This window comes from Ceratotherium simum, chromosome 20 (assembly GCF_057802395.1).
Source record: "Ceratotherium simum simum isolate JZ-2026a chromosome 20, ASM5780239v1, whole genome shotgun sequence".
In the NCBI taxonomy this organism is placed as follows: domain Eukaryota; kingdom Metazoa; phylum Chordata; class Mammalia; order Perissodactyla; family Rhinocerotidae; genus Ceratotherium; species Ceratotherium simum.
This window is the reverse complement of record NC_141919.1, coordinates 30709013-30736918: the sequence shown is the minus strand read 5'-3', so window position 1 is coordinate 30736918 and position 27906 is coordinate 30709013. Positions and strand designations below refer to the sequence as shown.

General features: G+C 34.5%; 1 long non-coding RNA gene across 1 annotated transcript in view; it reads right to left on the bottom strand.

The window, feature by feature from the left end:
- Nucleotides 1-5653: 5653 nt before the first annotated feature.
- Nucleotides 5654-27906, bottom strand: part of LOC147914394 (uncharacterized) — a 776468-nt gene continuing 754215 nt past the window's right edge. The window contains exons 2-3 of the long non-coding RNA XR_015555439.1: nucleotides 17968-18402; nucleotides 5654-5871 (exon numbers count right to left, since the gene is read on the bottom strand). This is a non-coding gene — a long non-coding RNA (uncharacterized LOC147914394). The remainder of the gene's footprint in view (nucleotides 5872-17967; nucleotides 18403-27906) is intronic.

Genomic DNA, 27906 nt, shown 5'->3' with positions numbered 1-27906 from the left:
TTTCTCTTGATTTGAGGTTAGTAGATTATACCCCAAATTCCTGAAAAGTCAGTGAGGGAAGCACATAGCACAGCTCTCTCCAAGGAAATCCTCTTCAAATGTTATCCAATTCCTTATTTTCTTAATGTGGGTGGGGGATTTAAAAATTACATAAATTTTAAGTTATCTAAAACTCATTTAAATTTTGCATCTGTTTGGAATATGCTTGGCCAACCATCCATTCTAATTCTCTCTTAGATGCACAAAGAAAGTTTGAAAGAAATATGTATTCTCTCATAATCAATGTTGACTCAAGAAAATCTAGTAAGCCAGTTCAAATCTGGTGGTCAAATAGTTTGTGTATGGTTATGTTCAAAAACACATATTTAACATTTATCATTCTCATGTGAAATTGCTTAATAATCGTAAAATGTCAAAATTTCTATAAGGAGTTGGGGAAAAGTGGGAATGAGTGAGTGTTTCAGAGATGAAACAGTTGGAACTTGTGAACTGGGACATCTGATTGCAGTGCTGAATATACTACAGCATTTTATCATTTCTTTAAAGTATCACATTATGAGAGTTAATTATGCAATTACTATAACAAGGTTGTGAATTTGTAGTCATAAAGGTTTATATTCTAAGGGATACTATTTTCTCAAGGTACCAGGCATTCACACTGAGCAATAAAACTTAGTAAATGACAAACAGAACTCCCTTTACGGGGGAAAACTACTTTCCCCATTCGGAAGCAGTTAGAATATACAAACCTCTCTATATAAGATCTTGTGCAAACTTACTCTGGAATGAATTTTAGAAGCATTATTTCAATGCAAATATTAATACTTTAAACAATGACGACAAATGCTTATCACTTTTGATTACATATTACTAAAATATTTGTTATCTTTCATCAAATACATCTCCTGACAATGACAATGCAAATGTTACTTTCATAAAACATTTGAAAATGCATTTTAGGGGCCGGCCCCGTGGCTTGGTGGTTAAGTAAGCGCGCTCCACTGCTGGCGACCCGGGTTCGGATCCCGGGCTCGCACCGACGTGCTGCTTCTCTGGCCATGCTGAGGCCGCGTCCCACATACAGCAACTAGAAGGATGTGCAGCTGTGACACACAACTATCTACTGGGGCTTTGGGGGGAAAAAATAAATAAATAAAATCTTTAAAAAAAAAAAAAAAAAGAAAATGCATTTTAAAATAATTGAACATTATCTTATCAATATAAAAATATAGGAAGTACACATAACTGAAAATAAATAATATACTTTTTAGTTCAAACAAAAATACTTAGAGCATATGGGCTAGCCTGGTAGCACAGGCGGTTAAGTGCACGTGCTCTGCTGCAGCGGCCCGGGGTTCGCAGGTTTGGATCCGGGGCGCAGACTGATGCACCGCTTGTCAGGCCATGCTGTGGCGGTGTCCCATATAAAGTAGAGGAAGATGGGCACGGATATTAGCTCAGGGCCAATATTCCTCAGCAAAAAGAGGAGGATTGGCATCAGATGTTAGCTCAGGGCTGATCTTCCTCACAATAATAATAATAATATTTAGAGCATACAAGTTAAAGGTCTTGTTATGAACAAATGTGTATTTGAAACAATTCCTGACCATTATTTTGCAATATTATTTTGAAGCATAAAATACTACAGCAGTATTTTGCTGAAGAATGAACATTGGTATATCCATCGTGAATGTAAAAAATGTCTTACCTTTCTTCAGCGGACTTTCTTTCTTCTGAAGCCTTTTTTTTAGGACTTAAATACTTCTTAAGCATTTTTATTTAGGCCCTAACTTGCAATGAAATATGGTACTTGAGTGGTAGTGGCTAATGAGAAAGCAATCTTAGGACTTAATAAGAATAAGAATATAGCTCTTAGATAATTCTGTAATAACTCTCCTGCTTTATCAGAAAAAAAATACGTGTTCAATCTGACTTCTGACAATAAAATACATGAAGAATCATGTGGAGGGAATGCAAGAAAGAAGAGCAATAAATATGAAAGTTTGTGAAATATTTGAAGGTAAAAACAGAAGTTCGATTTATTTAAAGAAAAGGGGTAGAGCTTTCCTTTCTTCAAGTGCGTGGTAGAAATTATGTACAGAATTGGTATTATTTCCACTAAGGATGAACAAGAGTCTGCTTTTAAATGTATAATACCCCATTACACAGGCACACATGTCTATGGCACAGCTAGAGAGGCCAGGATCTTTCTCAATGGAGGCTCTGAAATCTCCTTTTACTGGACAAGTTTCTAGGAAGTCTGGAGTGTGTAGTTGAGATATAGCTTTGGTTCTACATGGAAACCAAGAGATGGACTTTTTGAGAATCCTCCTTTTAATGGGACCAGTGTGTAGATTATTGACTTATCTTCAAAATTCTTAAGGTGATGAAGAACTTTTGAAATACTGTGGTTTGTGAACTCCAAAGAAAACTTTGGAACTATGCATATTATCTGCTGTAAATTCAAAATGATTAGTCTTAATTAGATTAGTCATAACAGTGATGTATTTATATATATTTAAGGATTTACAAAAATATGATTAGGGTTTTTTTTGCTGTTGATTAATCTTTACAAAATCTTTAATCTACAAACAATCTTTAATGGAGGAATTTCCTGCATAAATAAATATATAAAAATATTGTATTCATTTTATTTTAACTTTTACAATTTGGTCAAAGAGTATATACTTTTAGTACAATATTATTTTCTGTGGCAAAAAAAATTCTATCCAAGAACAGCTTTATCTAAAGCCAGTATCAGATTTTTTTGGAGACATAAAAAAATACTGAGGCATAAAACAAGTTAAAGGAACAACCTAATTACAACAATATAATTCAATGGGCTTTCTGCCCTATAATAGTGAATTATTGAGAACATGAAGACAATTAATGGAAGAAATCATTTCTAAAATGGGAATTCGGCATTTGGGTCTAGTTTATTGCATTTTATTCATTCTAGTGGCTAAAATAAAGCTTAGTCAATTTAAATCCGAACTGCTGCCCAATCTACATAAACTGCAGTAAATTAGTTTAATGATTTTACCTATAGTTTAAGATGAAATACCCAGTGTGTAAAACTTTTGTAGGGTGGTTTTAATCTGTGCAAAACAAGTGCCTTTGGCCTTATGGAAGGCCGTGTCATGGAAGATCCAGGAAAATTCTTTCTTGTAGCTCTGCCTGCTTGAGTCCATAAGCTTTCATTCTCAAGTTTATTCTTCCAAGATCTCAAGATGACTTAATCTGTGAACATCTGATTTTTTAATGCCTGACACTTTCTTTAGAAACCTCCCTGTAGACTCACTCAAGTGCCACTGACCACATTTGGAAAGCAGAGTTACAAGATTAAATAGCTCACATTTTCATATTCTATAATGGGAGGTGGCTCTATTAGGAAGGAACACATGTGTGTCTGGAAGGCCAGTGCTGTTAGATGAGCACTCAGCAATGTTTGAAACAAGAGCCATAAACAAATTGCTGCGGTTTAGAGTTTAGAAAAACCATATTGGTGTGTATAAGTCTAGTAAATCTTCACAGAGGAGATAATACTGGCGATAGAGAGGATGATTAAGAGTTTTCAGATAAAGCAAGGGATTCATAAGTGGGTAGGGGTGACAAAAAACATAGGATTCCCCAGTCATATTGATATTAATTGACTAGCATCTATTTCTCAGAATATTCTTGTGGCATAATAAATGTGAAAACAAACAATATGGATATGCTTCTAAATTAGGAGATTGTGTTGTATTTAGCCAAAATTGTTGGTTCATTTTCAGCAGAGAAAAAAATGTCCAATTAAAGTAGAAGCATTCTTTTAAATATTTGATTATAAAATGGTTCCTCTTTCAAAGTAGGATGTATTCATTCTTGTTAGCAATGTCTTTAATTTCTTCAAATGACAAAATTAAGAGGATTATAACTTCAGTCTTTATATTCAATATCTGAAGCTGCATTCAATATAGTAAAGTTAAAATTATTGTGTCAAGCATTGTTATAAACCTTTTAAATACATCAACCTTTATATGCGTTAACTCAAGATGATACCGTGAGGAAGGTACTATTGTTTTTCCCATCCTACAGATTAGAAATTTGAAATGCAAAACAGAATGTATCAGAAATTTCACACTTCCATTTTTTTAAATCACCAATCTTTTAGTTTTTAATTTAAATCTTATCCCTTAGAAAATCTTACTGAGAGAGATCTGTAATTTGGAATAAAATCAGGCTCACAAGATAAATGTATTCAAATAGTATTTCCTTTAGGGAACTTATTAGATACTTCAAAAATTGGTGGAAAACCAAATATTTTTGTAGAAATACTCCCCTAAAGGATTGTGCTTATTAACCATATGTATATTGGAAGTACAACTCATAAATAAGTTATTTTAGCAGACTAGTGGTGTTTGTGATAATAAACATTTCCAAAGCCTAGAAATGTGAACATTTTATCTGATATTTAAGTTACATGATAAATGTGAAGTTTATAAGGAGGCATAGATCTAGAAAGGTAGGGAAGATCTGAAGCTGGCAGATATGCTGAGAAAATATGCCTATACCTGGCGACCTACAGCTTCAGATTTTTTGGACCACGTGAAAGAAGGAAAAAATCCCAATCTACATCTTTACATCCCAAGAAGTTTTCCTCTCTTGTTTTTTCTTCCTCTCCTCCTATTCCTCCTTCCTCCTCCTCTTCCTCTTCGTCTTCCCCTCACACCACCCTCCTCCCTCTGTCTTTTCTTTTTCTTCTCCTATTCCTCCTCGTCCTCTTTCTTCTTTTTCTTCCTGTTTATATGGAGATGTGGAGTGGGATATGGGGACATTGACAACCTGATAGTGAAATTTGTTTAAAATGAAAAAGTCAGAAAAAGACGAGAAGCAAAACTAACCTACGGTGTTAAGATTCAAGATGGTAGTTCCACTTGGGTGGAGGGTAGAAGCTAGAATGTACCATGGGGGAGGCTTCTAGGGAGCTGCCAATGTTCTGGGTCTTCATCTGAGTGTTGGTTACAACATGAGGCTATTCAATTGGAGAAATTTCATCAACTATATACTTATAATAGGTAGATTTATATATAAGCAAGACATTCTTGAAAGATTAAGTCTTCTAAATATCAAAACTTAATAAAATGTTATAATAATTAAGAAAATGTGTTATTGGCTTAGGATTACACAAATAGGCCAAGGAACAGAATAGAGTCCCACGTATATGGATAGACCCTCATATATGGACACTTGACCTTTAAAAATTGAGGGGAGGTGCAGGTTGATGGAGAAAGGATGGTTTATTTAATAAATGACCTAGGATAATTGGTTTTCCAAATGGAAAAATTAAAATTGGCTTCCTACCTCATACCGTCCAGTCTAGATGGATTAAAGACTTAAACCTAAAACAAGGCTTCAAATTTTTTGAAGAAAATAAAAGATAGTCTCTTTATAATTAGGACATGTAGGATTCTATAATAAGATTTTGAAAAGTAAAGTACAGTCCATGAAGGAAAAGATTGATAAATTTTATAGCAATAGAAATAGAAACAGCGGCTTGTTAAAAGCCTCTGTACTCCATACAGAAAATAAAAAGTGAAACAAGAAACTTTATTCAACACGTGTAACTTACAAACAACACAACATATAAAAAAGACTCCTGAAAATTTTTTTTTTTTTTTTAAGATTTTATTTATTTAATCTTTTCCCCCCAAAGCCCCAGTAGATAGTTGTATGTCATAGCTGCACATCCTTCTAGTTGCTGTATGTGGGACTCGGCCTCAGGATGGACGGAGAAGTGGTGCCTCGATGCGCACCCGGGATCCGAACCCGGGCCACCAGCATTGCAGCGCGCGCACTTAACCACCAAGCCACAGGGCCGGCCCAAGACTCCTGAAAATTGATAACCAAAAAGACAAGCCATCAAAAGAATAGACAAAGTCATGAGCAGGAATTTCACAAATGAATGCCTTGTAACTGAGTGAAAAAATGGTAGCAATAAGATGAATGCAAATCAAAACATAATGAAAAATATTTCTATGCCCACTAGACTGACAAAACTAAAAAATATGGCATCATTACTAATTGTTAGTGAAGATGTGTAAGAATGGGAACTTTTATACACATCGCTGGTGGGAATGTATATTGGGACAATCAGTTGGGAAACAATTTGGTATTTTCTCATTGGGTTAAAGATGTGTGTAACCTGTGACACAAAATTTCCACTCCTAGAAATATATCCTAAAGAAATGCTTATAAATGTGCAAGAGCAGTCATTTCCAATAATGTTCCTAGCATTATTTGCACTAGAAACAAACCAACCAACAAACCTAGACACAGTCTACAGGTTTCTCCACTTTAAAATTACAGTTTTCCTTTCATAATTAATGAGTACTTTATAGAGAGATTTTTTGAGACTCTGTAAATATCCTCTTCTTTCTCAAACTTTCATCCATTGCTTGTAGCCTCTACTGATGATTTTAAAACTCCATTATTTCCTCTGTACTTATTACTTGAAATTCTACTGTAAGGAAAATCCTTTTTATCTATCTATCTATCTATCTATCTATCTATCTATCTATCTATCTATATCTACTTAGACACATAGATTTCTATTTTATTCAAATGGTTAGAACCCATTATTCTAAATGGATTAGTATAACTAAATATGTTAAAAGAAATTTTAATATCACTAACAGGTTTAAAAAACAAGCATTTTTCTAATATTTGTTAAAATGAAAAAAATAATTATAATATAAAATGTTCATCTACAAACAATCCAAAATTGCATCCACGTTTTAGCAGATTACGTTAAGCCTTTATCAACTAGATATGCCTTAATTCATATTGATAGCAACTATGTAACAAGGTTCTGAGTGACAAGACAGACACAGGTGGATGGAGGTGACTGTAGCCTGGTGCCTCACTCAGCAGAGGCAGATCTAAGTGACTGCCGTGTAGAGGGGGCAATACCGGTCAACAGGCAATTAGAGAGGGATGTGAGGCACACTTAGTATGAAATCTTGAGAGCTTGATAGCAGGACTTCTAAATTTTGCCTGGGAGTAACCCGGAGATGAAATGTTTCAAAAGAACCTTGTAATATCTTACATTATAAACCTGCTCAGTTCCTAAATCCCACCAGAGAAGATAAAGTTTATAAGATTCTATGATAATGGCCACTGTTGAGCCTCCCCCTCCCACTACTCCACTCTTCCTCTTTTTTCTTCTATTACTCCTACCATTAAAATAATAATTTTAGCAGACACCTCATATAAATCACTTAGTGCTTCAGACACTCTACTATGTGCTTTATATATTATTTCATTTAATGCTCACAGTAGTCCTTTGAGATACATATTATTTTCACCATTTTGCAAATGACAAAAATTGGAATTTAAAAAAGGTTAAATAACTTTATTGAAATCTGAATGCAGTCTTTATCTTCCATTAATTTACCCTGTTAATACTAACTACACATCCCTCTGATCTCAGAAATCTGTCTTCTCCCAAGTCAAAACTAATATGTTCTGCCTAATTTTTCAAGGCATTTTATCCACTGGGCTTGCCTTATCTCTCCAGCTTTATCTCCTACATCTCCCTACAAACTTTCCTAGTTTCAGTCTCCTCAATCTCTCATAAGCATGATAAGCTTAGTCCTGCCTCAAACTTTCCATCACCATCTACTCTTCCTTATCTAGAATGGTCTTCATTTCCTCATCTGCCTATCCAAATCATATCTTCCCTTTAGTTCAAGCTCTTTACCACTTCCTCTGTGGAGCCTTCCCTTTCCTTCCAGAAAGTTCCCTCTCGTGAAAACTTATATTACTTAATATTGGTAGAAAAGAGAAGAGAGTCAAAAAGCTTACAGTTAGTGGAGTATCTGTTGTATTCTAGTGTTATGTATGATAAAGATATCTGGCTCCAGAATCAGGTATCTGAGGGAACAAAAAAGCTTTCCTCTACTACTTACTGGCAGTGTGAAGTTACTTGAGCAATAACTTAACCTTTCTCTGCCTCAGTTTCTTATCTGTAAAATGGACTCAGATATAATACTAATGTGTACCTCATAGAATTTTGTGAGTATGAAAAGGCATAGTATGTTTAATGTACCTGACATTGTATTAACTGCTTTGCATGTACAGAAATTACATCTTGCAGTGATCTTCCTTCTAGTTGCAGCTGGGATTGACTTCTACTTCTCTAGTATCCATATTTCTACTATGTCCTATGTAATTTCAGTACTCCAGTTGTCAGTTGATTGCAATTTCATTTTTAATAGTTCCCAAAGGGTTTCTAACACAAAGAAGCATGATTAATTTGAGTGTGGAATATTTTCATATAGACACATTGACTTTGTGTTACTGTGGATGACTTTGTTCTACTACCATGGTTTTCTTAACTACTTAAATATTTATCTAACGTAATAATAATAATTATAAAATGTAAGTCAGCAGCTGTTAGTGCACATATTTTTGTTGCTGAAAAATTCAATTAGAGGCATTGCTAGCTAAACCAATCAAAAAGGAGGTAACTCTGAAAGGTCAATTCTGAGTTATTGTTACCCATAATCATTTCCCAGCCATTAAGCCTATAAAATCCAATTGAAACTGAAAGCCATGAAAGTAAATTATAGAAAAGCTGCCTAAGAAGGTAGTGAGAGTTCCACACATGTGAGCGAGACACTTGTCTACAGAAATTACTTCGACTGGATTATCCACAACAAGACTGCTGTAGTGAGTGTTATGTGACCATTACCATTTATAGACCCCACATCTCAAGGACATTTTAATTAATCAATCTCAAACAATCCAGTGAGGTGAAGTGCTAACTGAAGTTGTTTTTAAATATACGCGTAAAATGGGGTAACAAGTCTCTTGACAAAAAAGCACAGTTAAAAATAGAAATAACTATGTACTCAAATCACATCAGATATCTTTTTTTACAATAGAGATTGATGCAAAAAAAAAGGTTGGGAAATAAATCTACATCATATAATTCTAATTGAGGATTAAAAATATATATTCACTCTAAGTCAAAGTTTTTCTCTCCTTTTTTGTTCTATATTTCAACTTATTTCATGTCTCATTTCTCATCTGTAAAGCCAGATTAGTTTTGTCGTTTATGACTTGTAGAGGCTACCACCTTTTTCTTTAAGTGAAATATACTGAAACCATGTGGATGACAAAAGAATAAAATTTAATGTTGTGATGCAACGTATTATTTCTGGAGTGAATAATATTTTCTTATCATACAACCAAGTTTTTAGAAATCAAAGGTCTAAATATAGCAGTAACTCTCAGAGTAAAGACCCACATAGAATGATTTATTGCCATTGGATTTGGTATATGCAATTAATAGTTTGCATAATGAAATGTGAAAAGTAAATGTAGAATTCCTTTTTGGAAGACAATGGAGAAGTGGGAAGAATACGGACTTTGCAACCTAAACACCTAAACTGGAATTGCAGCTTTGGCAAATTACTTAGCCTGTCTGAGTCTTAGTTTCCTCATGTGTGAAGTGGTAACATTCTTTTCATAATGATGAAGGGATCAATCCATTAATAAAATATGGCAACTATAAAATATATGCACCTAACAGCAGAGACCCAAAATACATATAGTAAAACCTGACAAAATTGAAGGGAAAAATAACTCATTCAATATAAATAAAGATGTCAATACCACAATTTCAATAACTAATGAAACAACTAGGAGAGAGAAGACTTAAATAACAATATAAACCAACTAAACTAACAAATTTCTGTAGAGAAACTACATCCAATAATGGCAGAAGAAAGACAGGTAATATTTCCTATGATTAGAATGAATCACTTAAATAGCAAAGGACAGGCTTCAGGTATTGAGCTGTGTCCCAGGTGTGAGAAGGACTTTTCAAAATAAAATGAAAAAAAAAAAATTTTAAATAAGAATTAGTAGTTTTTAATTACCAATAGTAGTATTTGATCACTGTAGAAAATTTTAAAGACAGAATAAGAAAATAGACATCACACATAATCTAATGTTTAGAATCTATGTGTTTTTTGATGCATGCTTTTCTAGATATTTTAATCATATATTTTTCTTTAAAATATTTGGATTATATCATACATACTATTGGAAAATCAGTTCATCCTTAAAACATATGGTAGACAATTTCCATATCATTAAATATATTTTTACAGCAAATTTTTCATGACTTTATATATCCCATCAATAACCCATCCATTGTTTAAATATTATTTGATATGTAATTTGTTTTCACATTTTCACAGCAGATTGTCTTATTTATTGTTTTAATTGATTAAAAAGAGTCCATATAATTTTCCAAGGCATCATAATAGTGTTTAAAATTCAAATTTGTGATTCACAAATGATAGACCAAGACTTTAAATAAAAGAGAAAAGTTAAGAGAATAATACATATTCTGATGGATTGAGAAAATGACAACATGGATGTGGTACCTTTCACACACCCATAAAGTTTCCATTTAACAAGTCATTAATTTCAAAAATATTAATTGAGACCTATTACGTATAAGACAATTGGGTAGATGTCATGAGGGTACTAAAATGAAGATGTGCCTGTCCTCAAGGAAGAAAAGAGAATAGATAAAAAGTACCCTTAGAGAATGGCATTGTGAGATGCTCCCTTGGTCTCTTACCTTCAATCTACAATGAGCAAAACATCCATAACTCAATAAAGGCTATATTGCCTAACACACCTGGATGCCAGAGAGATCCACATATTAGTACAAATGAAGGTGAGTGGATTGGAGCACATAGACGAAGTGAACTGAGGGAACAGCGGAGGCATTGCTCATGATCCTAGTTCCCCGCTGCAGGAGCTAAGCCAGCTGCCCACAGCCCCAGACAACCCGGCAGCAGCAACAGAGGTGTGCACATGACTCCAGCCTCCTGACTGCAGCAGCACCTCTGGCCACAGGGAATCAGACAACAGTGAAGGCAGAGCCCCATGATCCTGACCCCACAGCTGCGGCTCAGAATCAAGTAGCAGCATTGGAGGTGCACACATGACTCCAGCTTCCCAATAGTAGCAGGCCTGTGGCCACAAGGAATCAGACAGCAGTGAAGCCGGTGCCCCATGAACCCAAATCCATCTCTACCCTTGTCCTCCCCATTCCCCCACCAGGGCTGCAATGCTTGCAACCCAGCCGATCCCAGATATGGCTGGAGTGTCTGCCATCTCTGTGCCCCTGGTGGCAAGGCCAGTGACTGCAGTCACACCAGCAACAGCAAGGAGTCAGTGACTTCCTAAAGTGCAGGCAGCAATGACTAGGATACTGGCGACCCCCCTAACAGAGGTGGTAGAGGGTGGACAGTGCCAATCATTACATATAGCCAGAGGTAGCTCAGGTAAGAGAAGCCAAAAACTGAAAAACACCACCAACTGAAAAACAAAAGAATCACCAACCAGTTCAACAGTTAGAATCAAAACAAAGAAAGCTATACCTAAATAAGAAAAGTCTTGAGTACGACAAACTCTCCAGCAGAGGAATAACTCATCAAGCACCATGAAAAGACACAGAAACGTGTCATCACACCCAAAAAATAGCAATTCTCCAAAATGTAAACATAACATCATGGAAGATTGTGATCTAACTGATAAAGAATTCCAAATAGCTGTCATAAAGAAACTCAGTGAGCTACTAGAAAACTCATAGAGACACTTCAATGAGCAGAGGAATAAAATTAATGAACAGAAGGAATACTTTACCAAAGAGATTGAAACTCTACAAAAGAAACAAACAGAAATTCTGGAGCTGAAGAACTCATTAAATGAGATGAAGAATGCATTAGAAAACATGGGAAATAGAGCAGACAATATGGAAGAGAGAATTAGTCAGCTCAAAGACAGAAATCTAGAAATGATACAGGTAGAAGAGGAGAGAGAACTAAGATGTTTAAAAAATGTTTAAATCCTATAAGAATTATCTGATTCCATTAGAAAGGGCAACATAAAGATAATGGATATCTCAGAAGTAGAAGAGAGAGAGAGGAAGCAGAGAGCTTATGTAAAGAAATAATAGCTGGTAATGTCCCAAACTTGGGGAAGGAACTAGATATAAAAATCCATGAAGCTAATAAAACACTCAATTACCTCAATGTAAGAAGACTTTCTCCAAGACACATGATAATAAAACTGTCAAAACTCAATGACAAAGAAATAATATTAAAGGCAGCCAGGGGGATAAAAAATAATAACCTACATCAGAACCACCATTAGGCTATCAGCAGATTTCTCGGCAAAAACTCTACAGGCCAGGACAGAGCGGAATGAAATATTCAAAATCTTGAAAGATAAAAACTTTCAGCCGAGAAAACTCTATCCAGCAAAGTTATCCTTCAGATACAAAGGAGAAATAAAGGCTTTTTCAGACAAACAGAAGCTGAGGGAGTTCATTGCCACTAGACATGCCTTACAAGAAACACTGAAATGAGCTCTCCTACCTGAAATGAAAATGCAAAAGTACACAAACCTTTAAGCAAGATGATAAATACACAGACAGACAGAATCAGAAAATTGCAGCTCTATATCAGAATAGCCTGGGAAACACTTAATTATTACGTAAAGGTTAACAGGAAAGGAAGCATTAAAAATAACTACAACCACTTCAATTTGGTAATGAACTCACAACATAAAAAGGGATAATTTAAGACAACAAAAACATAGAAAGGGAAGAGGAAAAAGATGAAACCTCAATAGGCAAATGAAAACAAGATGCTTTAAGCAGAAAGAGAACCATCTTATCTATGAAACCTTTAATACAAATATCGTGGTAGCCACAAAGCAAAAATTCAGAGCAGAGACATGAAACAAAAAAAAGAGGGAACTGAGAAAAACATCACAGAAAACCACTAAACTGAAGTGACAGATAGAAACACAAGGAAAAAGAAACAGTGGAAATGTAGAGCAACCAGAAAACAAAAGATAAAATGGCAGTACTAAGTCCTCATATATCAATAATCACCCTAAATGTAAATGGATTGAATTCACCAATCAAAAGACACAGAGTGTCTGGGTGGATTAAAAAATAAGACCCAACAAAATGCTGCCTCCAGGAGACCAATCTCAGCTCTAAATACAAACTTAGGTTCAAAGAGAAAGGATGGAAGATGATACTCCAAGGAAATGGCAACCAAAAGAAAGCAGGTATAGCCATAATTATTTCAGACAAAATAGGTTTCAAGCCAAAAAAGGTGACACAAAGATGGGCATTCTATAATGATAAAGGTGACAATCCATAAAGACATAACATTTATTAATATATATATACCTAACATAGGAGCACCAACATATATAAATCAATTATTAGCAGACGGTGAGGGAAAAATTGATGGCAACATAATAATAGTAGGGGACTTTAATACACCCCTTATGTCAATGGATAGATCATCCAGACAGAAAGTCAGCAAGGAAACATCAGTCTTAAATAAAACTTTAGACCAGATGGACTTAATCGATATATATGGAACATTCCATCCAAAAGTAGCAGAATACACATTCTTTTCAAGTGAACATGGAACATTCTCAAGGATAGACCATATGTTGGGAATCAAAACAAGTCTCTATAAATTTAAGAAGATTGAAATCATATCAAGCACCTTTTCCACCCACAGCAGTATGAAACTAGAAATTAACTACAAGATGAAAGCTAGATAGTTCACAGATATGTAGAGACTAAACAACATGCTAGTGAACAACTGTTGGATCAATGAAGAAGTCAAAGGAAAAATAAAAAAATACCTGGTGACAAATGAAAATGAAAATACAGCATACCAAAATCTAGCATGGGATGCAACAACAGCGATACTAAGAGGGAAATTTACAGCAATACAAGCCTACCTGAGGAAACGAGAAAAATCTCAAATAAGCAATCTAAGATTACACCTAAAAGAACTAGAAAAAGGAACAAATGAAGCCTAAGGTCAGTAGAAGGAAGAAAATAAAAATGAGAGAGAAAATAAATGAAACAGAGACTAAAAAGACAATAGAAAAAAATCAATGAAACTAAGAGCCTGTTCTTTGAAAAGATACATAAAAATTGAGAAACTCTTAGCTAGACTCAGTAAGAAAAAAAGAGAAAAGGCTTAAACAAATAAAATCAGAAAGGAAAAAGGAGAAATTACAGTGGATACCACAGAAATACGAAGGGTTATAAGAGACTGCTATGAAAAGCTGTATGCTAGCAAATTGGATAACCTAGAAGAAATGGATAAAATCTTAGAATCATATAACCTTCCAAAACTGAATCAAGAAGCAATAGAGAATCTCAATAGACTGATCACTAGTAAGGAGATTGAAAGAGTAATCAAAAATCTCCAAGAAAACAAAAGTCCAGGACCAGATGGCTTCTCTGGTGAATGCCACCAAACATTCAAAGATTTAATACCTATCTTTCTCAAACTCTTCCAAAAACTTGAAGAGAAAGGGATACTTCCTAACTCATTTTATGAGGCCAAGATTATGCTGATACCAAAACCAGACAGGAAAAAACAAAAAAAGAAAATTGTGGGCCAATATCACCGATGAACATAGATGCAAAAATCCTCAACAAAGTATTAGCAAACTGAATACAATAATACATTAAAAAGATCATACACCATGATCAAGTGGGATTTATTCCAGGGATGTAGGGATGGTTCAACATCCGCAAATCAATCAGTGTGTTATATCACATTAACAAAATGAAGAATAAAAATAATATGATCATCTCAATAGATGCAGAGAAAACATTTGACAAGATTGAACATCCATTTATGATGAAAACTCTCAATAAAATGGGTATAGAAGGAAAGTACCTCAACATAATAAAGGCCATATGTGACAAACCCACTTCTAACATCATACTCAATGGTGAAAAACTAAAAGCTATTCCTCTGAAACAGGATCAAGACAAGGATGCCCACTCTTACCACTGTTATTCAACATAGCATTGGAAGTCCAGGTAGAGCAATTAGGCAAGGAAAAGAAATAAAAGGCATCCAAACTGGAAAGGAAGAATTAAATCTGTCACTATTTGCAAATGACATGATTCTATATACAGAAAACCCTAAAGAATTCACCAAAAAACTATTAGAAATAATAAATGAACACAGTAAAGTTGCAGGATACAAAACCAACATGTGAAAATCAGTTGTGTTTCTATACACTAACAATGAACTAGCAGAAAGAGAAATCAAGAAAACAATCCCCTTTATAATCATAATAAAAAGGATAAAATGTCTAAGAATAAATTTAACCAAGGAGGTGAAAGATCTGTACATGGAAATCTGTAAGACATTGTTGGAAGAAAACACAAAGAAATGGAAAGATATCCTGTGCTTATGGATTGGAAGAACTATAATGTTCATATTATCTAAAGCAATCTACAGATTCAATGCAATCCCTATCAAAATTCCAAATATATTTTTCATGGAAATAGAACAAAGAATCCTAACATTTATATGGAACAATAAAAGACCCCAAATATCCAAAGCAATCCTGAGAAAAAAGAACAAAGCTGGAGGTATCACACTCCCTGATTTCAAAGTATATTACAAAGCTATAATAATCAAAACAGCGTGGTACTGGTAGAAAACAGACACACGAATCAATGGAATAGAAGTGAGAGCCCAGAAATAAACCCACATATCATTGGACTGCTAATTTTCAACAAAGGAGCCCAGAACATACAGTGGAGAAAGGAAAGTCTCTTCAATAAATGGTTTTGGGAAAACTGGACAGCCACATGAAAAAAAAAAAAATGCAACTAGACCACTATCTTATACCTTACACAAAAATTAACTCAACATGGGTGTCAGCCCAGTGGCGCGAGCAGTTAAGTACACACGCTCCGCCATGGCGGCCAGGGGTTCACCAGTTTGGATCCTGGGTGCACACCGATGCACTGCTTGTCAAGCCATGCTGTGTTGGTGTCCCATATAGATTGGAGGAAGATGGGCAAGGATGTGAGCCCAGGGCCAGTCTTCCTCAGAAAAAAAAAAGAGGAGGATTGGCAGATGTTAGCTCAGGGCCGATCTTCTTCACCAAAAAATAAAAAATTAACTCAACGTGGATTAAAGACTTGAATGTAAGACGTTAAACCATAAAACTCCTAAAAGAAAACATAAGCAGTACAATCTTTGACATCGGTCTTAGCAATATCTGTTGGAATATGTCTCCTCAGGCAAGAGAAACAAAAGAAATATACACAGATAGGACTACATCAAACGAAAAAGCTTCTCCACAGTAAGGGAAACCATCAATAAAATGAAAAGGTGACCTATGATTGGGAGAAGATATTTGCACATATATTTGATAAGGGGTTAATATTCAAAATATGTAAAGAACTCATACAATTCAACAACAACAACAACAAAAACAAGTAAAAAATGGGCAGAAGATCTGAACAGACATTTTTCCAAAAAAGATATTCAGATAGCCTACAGATCCATGAGAAGATGTTCAACCTCACTGGTTTTTAGGGAAATTCAAATCAAAACCACAATAATATATCACCTCAGGCCATCAGAATGGCTATTATTAAAAAGACAAGAAATAAGAGTTGGAGAAGATATCGAGAAAAGGGAACCCTCGTACACTGCTGGTGGGAATGTAAATGGGTGCAGCCACTATGGAAAACAGTATAGAGATTCCTCCAAAAATTAAGAATAGAACCACCATATAATTCAGCTGTTCCACTTCTAGGTATTTATTTGAAGAACATGAAAACACTACTTCAAAAAGATATATGTACCCCTATTTTCATTGCAGCATTATTTACAAAAGCTAAGACATAGAAACAACCTAAGTGTCTTCAATAAAGAAGATGTAGTATATATATAGAATGGGATACTTCTCAGCCATGAAAAAGATGAAATCTTGTCATTTGCAACAACATGGATGAAACTTGAGGGTATTATGCTAAGTGAAATAATTCAGATGGAGAAAGACAAATGCTGTATTATTTCACTCATATGAGGAAGATAAACAATAGCAACAAAAACAACAAATAAACAAACACATAAATACAGAGAACTGACTGGTGGTTACCAGAGGGGCAGGGAGGGGGAATGACTAAAGGGGCTCATTTTTTCGGTGCTGAATGGACACTAGATGTTTGGTGGTGAGCACGATGTAGAGTATACAGAAGTCGGATTATAATTATGTCCATCTGAAATCTATAAACCAGTGTTACTCAATTTTTAAAAAGTACATTTAACAGAGAGATTTATTTACCATTCAGAGAAAGGAGTAGGTAATGGTGAAAAACAATCCTCAAAAACAGAACAGTATAAGTCCCTCTAATGAGTTTTTCATTTCCAGTATTGTATTCTTCATTTCTGATTGGTTCTTTTTTATATCTTCCATTTCTTTGTTGACATTCTCACTGAGTCCATCTATTCTTCTCCCCAGATCAGTGAGCATCCTTAACACTCTTAGTTTGAACTCTCTGTCGGGTAGGTTGCTCCCAGAGGGGAAGGGGGGAGGGAGGAGGGTGAAAGGGATAATTGGGTACATGTGTGTGGTGATGGGTTGTAATTAGTATTTTGGTGGTGAACATGATGTAATCTATGCAGAAATAGAAGTACAATGATGTACACCTGAAATTTTTACAATGTTATAGACCAATGTTACTGCAATAAACAAAAAATTAAAAAAAAAAAAAAAACAGAACAGTATAGTCATGTGCTGCATATATGACTGTGGTCCTGTAAGATTAGTACCATATATGGTACTAATACCATATAGTACCATATAGTACCATATATGGTACTAGCCTAGGTGTGTGATAGGCTATACCATCTAGGTTTGTGTCCGTACACTCTACGATGTTCGTACAACAACGAAATTGCCTAACCATACATTTCTCAAAAATATTCCCGTTGTTAAGCAATGCATGACTATATTTGAATGGCAATGAGGTAGACTCTGGAAGTACAAATGGAAAGAACGTAGAGTTGACAAACGAACGACATGGTTCATGACCTGGGCTCTGATGGTGCTAGCCTCCTCCGTGACCTTGAAGAAGTCCCTATCTCTCTCTTCTTCAAGAGCTGATGTCACCACTTGAAAGAGCATGGGATTGGAATTCTTGGCCACCGAGGTTCTATTCAGCTTGAAAATGATGCATAACTTTCACGGTAGAATTAGTTTTTCTTTTTCTTTTTTCACATCAGAGATTGTCTTTTTTTTACATTGGAAATTACAATTGGAGAAAGTAATCACCAAACCTGTCTGAACTAATTTTTCTTCTTTCTTTTCAAATGTTGCAGGATGAGAAACTTTCATGTAAAGAGTTTTATATGTATTTCACGTTTTTTGGTAGTTTATTTTTTAAAATCATAGTTTTCGGGGATGGATCTCTGAATTTATGCAGTTGTGCGTTAGCAAATTTCTTGATCTATGCTTTCTTCTCATAAACTGTAAAATAGGAATAATAACAATTTGTTATTCTATATAGTAGAATTATTGAGAAAGGATAAAATGAGATATCATTCTCCTTCTCTTGTACTCCTCACTTTTCTCTCCTCTGAATCAAACACAGATTTTAAAAATGAATTATGTATTTTACTTCACCACAAATTATACCATAAAATCTACATGAGCATCTTTACTTTTGACTCACCTACTATGTATTTGTAACTTGTTTGTATATTCAAGAAGCTACATTACTAGAGTTCAAATGTAATTCTTTCAAATTCCCAACGACTCTACTGATCAAAATTTAGTTTTCTTGCAATTTTACTACCTCTTGTATTACTGTTGAAGCAATAGAAACCGTAGACAGTGTTTAACCAACAAATCAGAGATGTATATGAAAGTAAAAAGAATCCTCACTAGGACTGCAATCTGGACCTCACACTGTCTTTAAGGTAATACTGTAATTTAACATGGTAAGAACAAAGTAGTAGTTATGTGGTGTTTCATTTGACTGTTTAATTGCAATGAGAAATGTAGCTGAATTTTTGAAATGTCAGAATAAGAAGTCCTCTGATAATCTACCTTTACTATTATCTTGTAGGTAACTAATTTGTATAAAACCATGTGAAGAATTCCCTGAAAAGTTAGCAAAGCCCTAATATGTGATCTTTTATTAAACAGGAATCTAAAAGACGGAGAAATGAAATTTAAGATGTAAGCCTATATAATTGTGCAGTCTTACTATCTTCCCTCTGGTAGAGTTTGTAGATAAAACTAAATGCATCTTGCACAACAGGTACTTGGGAACACTAGTCTGCAGTTTTCTGATCCTCTCTGTTTATGTCTGAAACTTCAGGACCTATTGTTTGTACAATTTATTAGACATCTCTTGAATGTTCTCTAAATCGTTAATGAACCGTATTTTTATACCAGGTTAATAAAAGTTGGGTATCTGCTATTTTCTTAATGTTGGTGATACTAAGGTGCAGGAACCCAGGATTTCCTTTTTGAGAGCTCAAAATCTGGGGGTCAACTGACAGAAAATATTTAAAATGCAACTACTTGAGTACTGTAAGAGACATACAAGGCAATAAAGAAAAGCATGGTTTCCTCAAAAAAGAGGAAAATCTTTTTTCTTCTTCACAAGAGATATCCTGCTTCAATATCAAAGTATTATAGAACCTTAGAGTGTGCGACAGAGAGTGTTAAATAATGAGATTGGATAGATGAGCATAAGTCTTATTTTATGTATCTTTGACTTTGTACCTCCAATGATGCATAGCAAAATATCTCATTGGATGGTGCACGTTCAAAAATTATGTGTTCTTTGATTGATGTCAGTGAATTGGCTTTCATTCTTGTATTCATGACTGAATTGCTACGTAACTTTGAGCAAATGACTCCAATCATTATTTATAATAATATTTTTCCATTTGGCAATTTGAATGATAGAAGAGATGATTTATGCAAAGATTTAATCATTCAGAAACTCTGAATACCTTGGAGATAATTTTAGACTAGACAATAAAATAAATAACACCTGGTTAAAATTATACATTTATCCTTTCTTTCTCTCCACGCTATTAAACAGAAAGGTACAAAAATCTAACTTTTGAGAACTGTACCCAAAGGAAAAAACAAACAAACTTTCTTACCTATGAGATCACTATGCAGATTGGTCAAAAATGTCAAACTATAAAGCATCACAACACGAACCACAATATAAAATGGTTAGCAGAAATTTAAAATATAAAAAGTTGCATGTATTTTCCATTGCAATAGCACCTTGAAAAATAATTCTGAAATTAAGCCATCAACATTCCTGCATCTATTTTTAAGAATCCAATGAAGTATTTCATCCATGTGCAATGGAGTCTTTGTAGAATTTACTACACTTGTGATAGTATTTGCCATCAAATACTTTTGTCCGTGGTGAAATTTTTTCCAACTATTCTGTTTCAATAGAAAAAAAAAATGAAGGATTTTCTGCTGTCTATCCAGGTTTTACTTCTGAGGATAATTGGCTAGAAATGTCTAAGGTGAATTCTATTTTCTGCCCCTTGGTTATTGTATGTCATAGAGGAAAAAGGGTCTACCTATATGGTTCTGGGAATTGAAAGAAAAAATTGAGTAACACGAATCAAGACTGATTATTATGTTTATTAATGGAATATTCCCAATTGTTTTCACATTCTTAATATGAATTTAATTTTGTTCTTTTGTTTCTGTGAAAATGGTCTTTTCCAGAATCAGCACAGTAAAGTGCTCTCAACTAGAGGTCAGGGGCCTGACATCACTTTCAGGCTCCGATTGCAATCTTGCAGAAATCACTGAACAACCTCTGTATGTCTTTATTCTTTAATCAAATGGTAACAATAAAAACTTATTTTAGGTATAGTGACAACAGATGTGGTAGAAATAATACAGGCCTTGAATTGATAAAACTGAAGTTCAAATCATGTTTTTGCCATTTATTGCTTCCAGTGTTTGGATAGAGAACTTTAGGTCTGAACTTTAATATCACTTATAACATAATGATAATAATCATGGCACATTATTACTGAGATTATTGAGAATTAAAGAAATCTACTCTGGAGTGGATATACTTCTCTAACAGATCATGGAATTTATTAATAAAATAGTAATACATTTTATTTATCTAGTCATGATCTTGAAAATTATATGGACCATTTCCAGGTAATAATGTAATCTTGCTTCTCACTGATTTGGATGCTTTTGATGGGTTGTATGTTCTCTGTTGTTTCTTGCTTTGGAGTTTAGCCTGTAAGCAGCTATCCTAATATGTACAATGCAATACTCATCCAGGTAATTCAGTCTTTGGAAATCTTAGTGTTTTCCTTTTATCTGTATTTAACAGTTGTCTCAAATATTGAGCATTGTGGTGCTCCTATCATGGGTCTAAAAACCTTATCTTGGGGCTGGCCTGGTGGTGCAAGTGGTTAAGTGCGCGTGCTCCGCTGCAGCGGCCCGGGCTTCGCAGGTTTGGATCCCTGGCGTGCACCAACGCACCGCTTGTCAGGCCGTGCTGTGGCGGTGTCCCGTATAAAGTGGAGGAAGATGGGCATGGATGTTAGCTCAGGACCAGTCTTCCTCAGCAAAAAAGAGGAGGATTGGCAGATATTAGCTCAGGGCCAATCTTCCTCACACACACACACACACACACAAAAACCTTATCTTGAAGAATTATCATATGGGGATGACAGTGCTAGCCTTGGGATACGAACTAGTGAGTAAGAGCTCACATTGGCCCTGCATTAATGAAACTTATAGTCTGGTGGAAGAAGACGTACATTAATAAAAATCATCTCATACGTATGTATAGAGTGGCAATGGTGATAGTGCTGCCAGGGACAGTGGAAAACATAATGATTTTTCACATCTGTTCTTCCTACAATATTTTTTTCTTTTTCTCCAAATCTTTCCCCCTCTTTTTTTCCATCTCTCTGTTCTTCTTGTGATTAGTTTCACTTTAGTTTCACCATTCTTTAGATATTTTTTATAGTTCCTCAAAATTCTTACATAATATTTCATTTTTATACCTCTTACAATGTTCAAAAAATTTCAGTAAATAAATATTCAAAAATAACTCGATTAAGGGAATGATTAGATATGTATATGCTTCTTATAAAATAGTCATTATCTACAGATTACCTGTCAATATCAGTATTTACCATTTACAAGGAAGGATTTAATGGAATAAAAAGCTAATTGGCTGAAAACAAGTGAGCTTTGGGCATCTACCTGGGCCAAAACCCTGCCATCAGCCAGGCACGATAGAGGGTGAATGCTTGTCCCCACTGTGTCTCAGTCCTTACCTCCAACTTGTAATGCTGATCACTGATTAAAGAAAATTAAAAAGATTTTAGGAGGTGATTTATAAGATATAAGGAATGCTTCTGCACATCCGAAGTAATGTTTGAACAGAAAACTCATAAGTCAAGAGCATGGAAAGTCTCTGAAACTCTTTTCAAACTTATAATCATCAATGATTATTGCAAATAATCTGAATCCCCAGAGTTGGACATGCTACAAAGGTGTATTGTTTTTGAGAAAAAAGCACACTGCTCCCTAAAAAAAAGGGAAAAGAAAAGAAAAATACAAAATGTTATCGAAATCAGCCTTGCACTGGGTACTTGCCAGCAGTAGGGCATTATGCTTTGATGACAGCCTATTTATTATTGTGCTTTGACTTGCTAAATAAAGTGGAAGAATGAATGAAAACTAATTTAAGAAATCTATGCATTAGAAACTTATAAAGGAAAATGAGTTAGAGTAAGCTCTTTTTTTATTTATTTTGTTAAATTCCAAGTTCTGAAATGCCAGAAAGTGCCAGCTTCTTGGTATGTCTTTAGACAACAGGTTACTGACTTCATTATCAAAGAAAATAAAATTGGAAAGATGTTAACTAAATTCAATCTAACCAACAAGCGTTTTACAATTAAATGCTTTTCTAATGATAGGAGTTGCAGCTTTTAGTCTATGAAATCAGAGTTAACAGCTTGGAACATTGACGAGGGTCTTCTAAATCTTCTTCCAATCCAAGAAAAATAACCTAATCTGTGTGGTTTCTTTCTTCCAAAAATAAGCGCCTTCTATAGTGATAAGGGTTTGGTGGAGGGATTGTGGAGAATTTTTTCTCATAGTAAGTTTGTTTATTCATTCATTTATTATTTTTTAAACAAACGACTTTGTAGAATTTGCAATGTATTCCATGTACTAACCAGATGAAATACTTTGTTATTCGTTTCTTATCTATAATTACTTTAAGATACAATTTTCCTGATAAATCTCTGGTATTTAAAATGCTACCTAGATTGGATAGAATTTTCTTTTGATTAGAACAATTATTACATTGGTTTGAATGCAATGGCATATGTAATAGTTCTCAAACGTGAAAAATGTTTTTAGTGTTCTATTAGTTTTTGCAGAAGTTTCATAGACTTCTCTGCGGTCACCCCATAACCAAGAGGATCTGGATGAGATTATTTAAAACTTCAATTTTTTGTTCCATTGCTTTCCCAAGATGTATGTATTTATGTGTGTTTCTGTGGTGGGGCAGCAGTCGGAACTTAATGGTCACCTCTACTGTGGAAATCCAGTTACCACTGGCTGAATCCTGCCTATGAATTGCCTCAGGGTCCGGTGCATGCCCACTTGATGGTACACTGTGCTGAGCCAGGTGCAGAACGCATCCCTTCCCTCATTTTCCACCAACCCCACCCCGCAAACAAACAAGCAAACAACCTCAAAAGCATTCACACAAGCCACAGGCAGCCATTACAGAATATTTAAGAGGCAAAGGGAGCATTATATGAACACTATAGAGTAATGGCAGACATCTCATTTGTGTATATATTTGAGAAAATTACTATGTAAATTTGTTGCATTTTAAAATAATTCAAAATTCACATTCAGCCTCTTTTTCCCAAGGTCATGGTGTTTGGAGACATGGATCACAGTTCAAATGCTGTCTTTTGCAATTTCTAGGTGGGAAAATGTGAGCAAGTTTATTTGCTAAGTTTGATTTCTCAACTTAAAATGAAGATAATAATACCAAACTATTAGATTGCTCCAAAAATTAAATATATAGCATATTTCAAGCACAAAGCAAAAGGTTTAAGACTCCAAAGGCTACTTTCTCTATGTACTTACTAGGATTTATGAATCTTAGGTAGAACCAAAAGTATGGAACCATTATTACGAAAAAATAAATATATTTTTCTTTAATATGGCATTAACCTTAAAATATCACCCAGATTTTGGTAAATATTGGCAGACAAATAACGTTTGATTATTATGCACAGATTGTGCACAAAATTTATTTCCAACCAGTTTTGACTCTAGACAGAGAGCTAACATCGCACATATCAAAAAATACACTGAAAATATACATAAATTTATTTATTTTAGCCAAAAACCTTCCTCATATGCATGACAGTATAGATGGCTTACTAAGAAAATCTTTGGCTGTGTCATATTTCTCTTGAAGAAGCAATTTAGATATGGAAGAGATGAACATCATTCGAATGGAACCATATTACCAGAAGTAAATTCACGACATCATGTGGTTCAGCTCTTCTAATGTGACGCAAGTTAGCGCCCACACTGTACAAACAGATGGCCTTCTGTCCTATCTAACTGATCCCCAAGGACAGGCAATTCAGAACATCTCTTGGTAGCCTGTTCTGACTGTTATAATCAGGAAATTGTTGATTCTTCTTCAATGCTGCTTTTCTTCTAATTTAAGTACTCTTTTGTTTATTAAGAAGGTTATCTTCTATAGGAATGGAGAAAAAATTCATCAGCCATTTTTTATAGATTTAAAAGCCTAATCCACTTCTATCTTCTGTTTTCACTCTAATCTATTTGTTCAAGGTAAGCTAAAAAATAATATTAGTACAAATACAGTGAACCGATGTGTTTGCCATCATTGCATTAAAAGTTTATGTAGTTTGGTACAGAGATATGGATTTTGGAGTCAGACAAACCTGCGTTTGAATCCTGGACCAGATCATTTCTGACTGTATGTCCTTAAATAAGTTAAGCTCTTTAAGCTTCAATGTTTTCTTTTTAAAAACGGAAACAATTACCTTTACCTTAGAATGGTATTGAGGAGATTAAAGACTAGATAATGTGACTGTCAAAAGTGTTAGTATATTTTGGACATTTGTTATATTATAATTGTTGCTATTATAACTAATATATCAGCAATAATATCATCATTTTGGAAAACCATTTAGAAAGAAATAATGACCACTGAAAACCAAAATGCAAACTTTGACAATGAAAAATGTCAGAATAAATAACCTTGTTCCATTTCTTTTATAAGGTAATTAGTTCAGTAGGTAGAATAGGAGTACATTGTCAAAAGACTATATCTGGATTGTAGCAAGTCTTGAAGATGTCTGGTCTGGTATTTTGTGGACAAGATGGAGCTATACTGGATGAATGGTAGGAAAGATAGAGGAATTCCTACTTAACTGAGTAAAAACATTGGCTTGATGAATGGGGAAGTAAACAATGCCTGACATAGGGACCCACCCTTTTCAATTTTTTGAATGAAAGTGTTAATTATATTCTAATCATGTTCATGGATGGTACAAACCTGGAGAAGTGCTATGACCCGATTCTATAAAACATGATCCAAATATAGCTCATTCTAACAGTGGATAGTTGTATGGACAGGACCATAAAAGATGAGTAAGAGTTTGGGGAGCTATAAATGAAAAATAAATTTTAAGGCAGAAGGATCAGCATACAGCTTAATGTTCAGATTACCTATAACCTGAGTTAAATTCATGAAAAAAAATAGTAATAGTGAGACTACAGCAATGAGGAATAGTCGCATTCCTCAGATCCAAGACCTAATGCTAAGTAGTTGAATTTTTATCTTATAGCTATCGAGGAACCAATGCAAATCATTAAGTAAGGGTGTAAAATGGTCATATTTCTGTTATTACTTTTCCCAGGGTTTTCTGTTAGAAATTTTGAAATCTAAGTATCAAAAGCACCAGCCAATCGTTAAGTACAATATTTATCGTTTTCTTACCTCCTTTTTAATAAGACATTATTATATATTTACCTTATGTATATATGTGTGTGTGTATATATATATTTATAATTTCATGCCCTGTATATTTTCTTTATGTTATAAGAATTATTAATATTATTAAAAATTCTTAGAAACTTAATTTTTTTGGCCCTATAATAGTTTATCCTTTGACTGTTATTTAATTATGCATTTACCATAATTTTTTTAGATTTTAATACAATTTTGTCCTTTTGGAAATAATACTTACAATAAATATATTTTTTGTTCATTTGTGTGCGTTTCAGATTCTTAGAGGAGGATAGAATCTAAGGACAATAACTGGGTTGAAGACTGGTTATTTTAATTTTGTTGATATATATTACCAGATAGCTTTCCAGAAAGTTTTATAGTGTCATGCCAGAGAGATTAATGTGAGAGGAAAAACCTGCTTTTGAGTAATGAAGGGCACATACCCATAAAAACCCAAGTGTTTCTGCCCCAGATGCTTCCACTGTTTCTTTAGTAAGGAATAGAAAAGGAGGAGATGGGACACAATTTTAAATTCTCAACATCCTGATAATCATTTTGGAGTTATCTGAAAAAGAATGAAAAAGAAAAAAAAGTTGTGATAACATTTGATGCTTGGCCATACTTCCTGCCAAGAAGGAGGGAGGGGCTGGGACTTAGCCAGGCAGCAGTCCATAAGAAGTGAGCACAATTAGGACCTGTAACTGCTTTCTGAAGAGGATCTTGGTGCTATCTCTTGGTTTCCAAACTGAACTGCCATAATGATACAGCAATAAAGCCTAGCATCTTAATGATCAAATAATAGAAAGATCTAGTGTCTCATATTTACCTTTAAAAGCTAGTGGTTGGGTGCTTTTGAAATGCCAGCATTAACCATTTGCCTCATGTGCTGCCCCAGGACAGTAACAGATACAGTCACACAAAGATTATACAATGAACTTTGTATGGGTTCAAAATAAAAGGCAGAAAAAAAATTCTATGAGAAATGTTTTCTGTAGTTTACACCTACTTATATTTAGTTTTCTTTGCAAGGGTATATGATCACGCTGAGAAAAGTAAAGATATTCCACTAGTGTGAAGTGCGGCAACCAAACATTACAGTCAACCTACATTTTGAATTCGTTAATAATTAAGGTATATCCCTAACAGACAAACAAGCACTGACCTACTTTTTAATTCCAGTTGCTTCATATTGTTGCCAACTCTTATTAGTGATTTTATACCTGGAGTGGAAGGTTAGGTCAGAAGGCGTATGTCTGTTCAACTTTAGTTGATACTGCCAAATTTTCTTAACCACCATCTGTGTATAAAAGTTCACGCTGATATCTAATTGTGTTTTAGTTTATGATAACTGCTGTACTGGACCACATTATTTTTCCATTCCATCTCATTTTTATTATAACTTTTAATTTTCATTCCAACTAATTTTTGGTAGCTTTGTTGAGATATATTTTATATCACATAAAGTTCACTCATTTAAAGGACTATTCAATGGTTTTCAGTACATTCACAAGTCATGCGACCATTATCACTATATAATACCAAATATTTCATCACTCCCAACATAAAACCTTTATCCATTAATGGTCATACCCATCATTCTCCCCACACTCCCAGCCCTAGGAAATCACTAATCAATTTCCTTTCTGACTCTACAGATTTGCCTACACTGGACGTTTCACATTAATGAGATCATACAGCATGTGGTCTTTTGTGACTGGCTTTTTCCATTTAGCATAATGTTTTTGAGGTTACCGTGTTGTAGCATGTACCAGTACTTCATTCCTTTTTATTGCCAGTTATTATTTCATTGTATGGATATACCACATTTTGTTTACATCAATGGCCATTTGGAATTCCTTTTTTGTGAAGTGCTGTTGAATTCCCTTGCACGTTTGTCTTTTGGATTGTCTGACTTTTGGCAA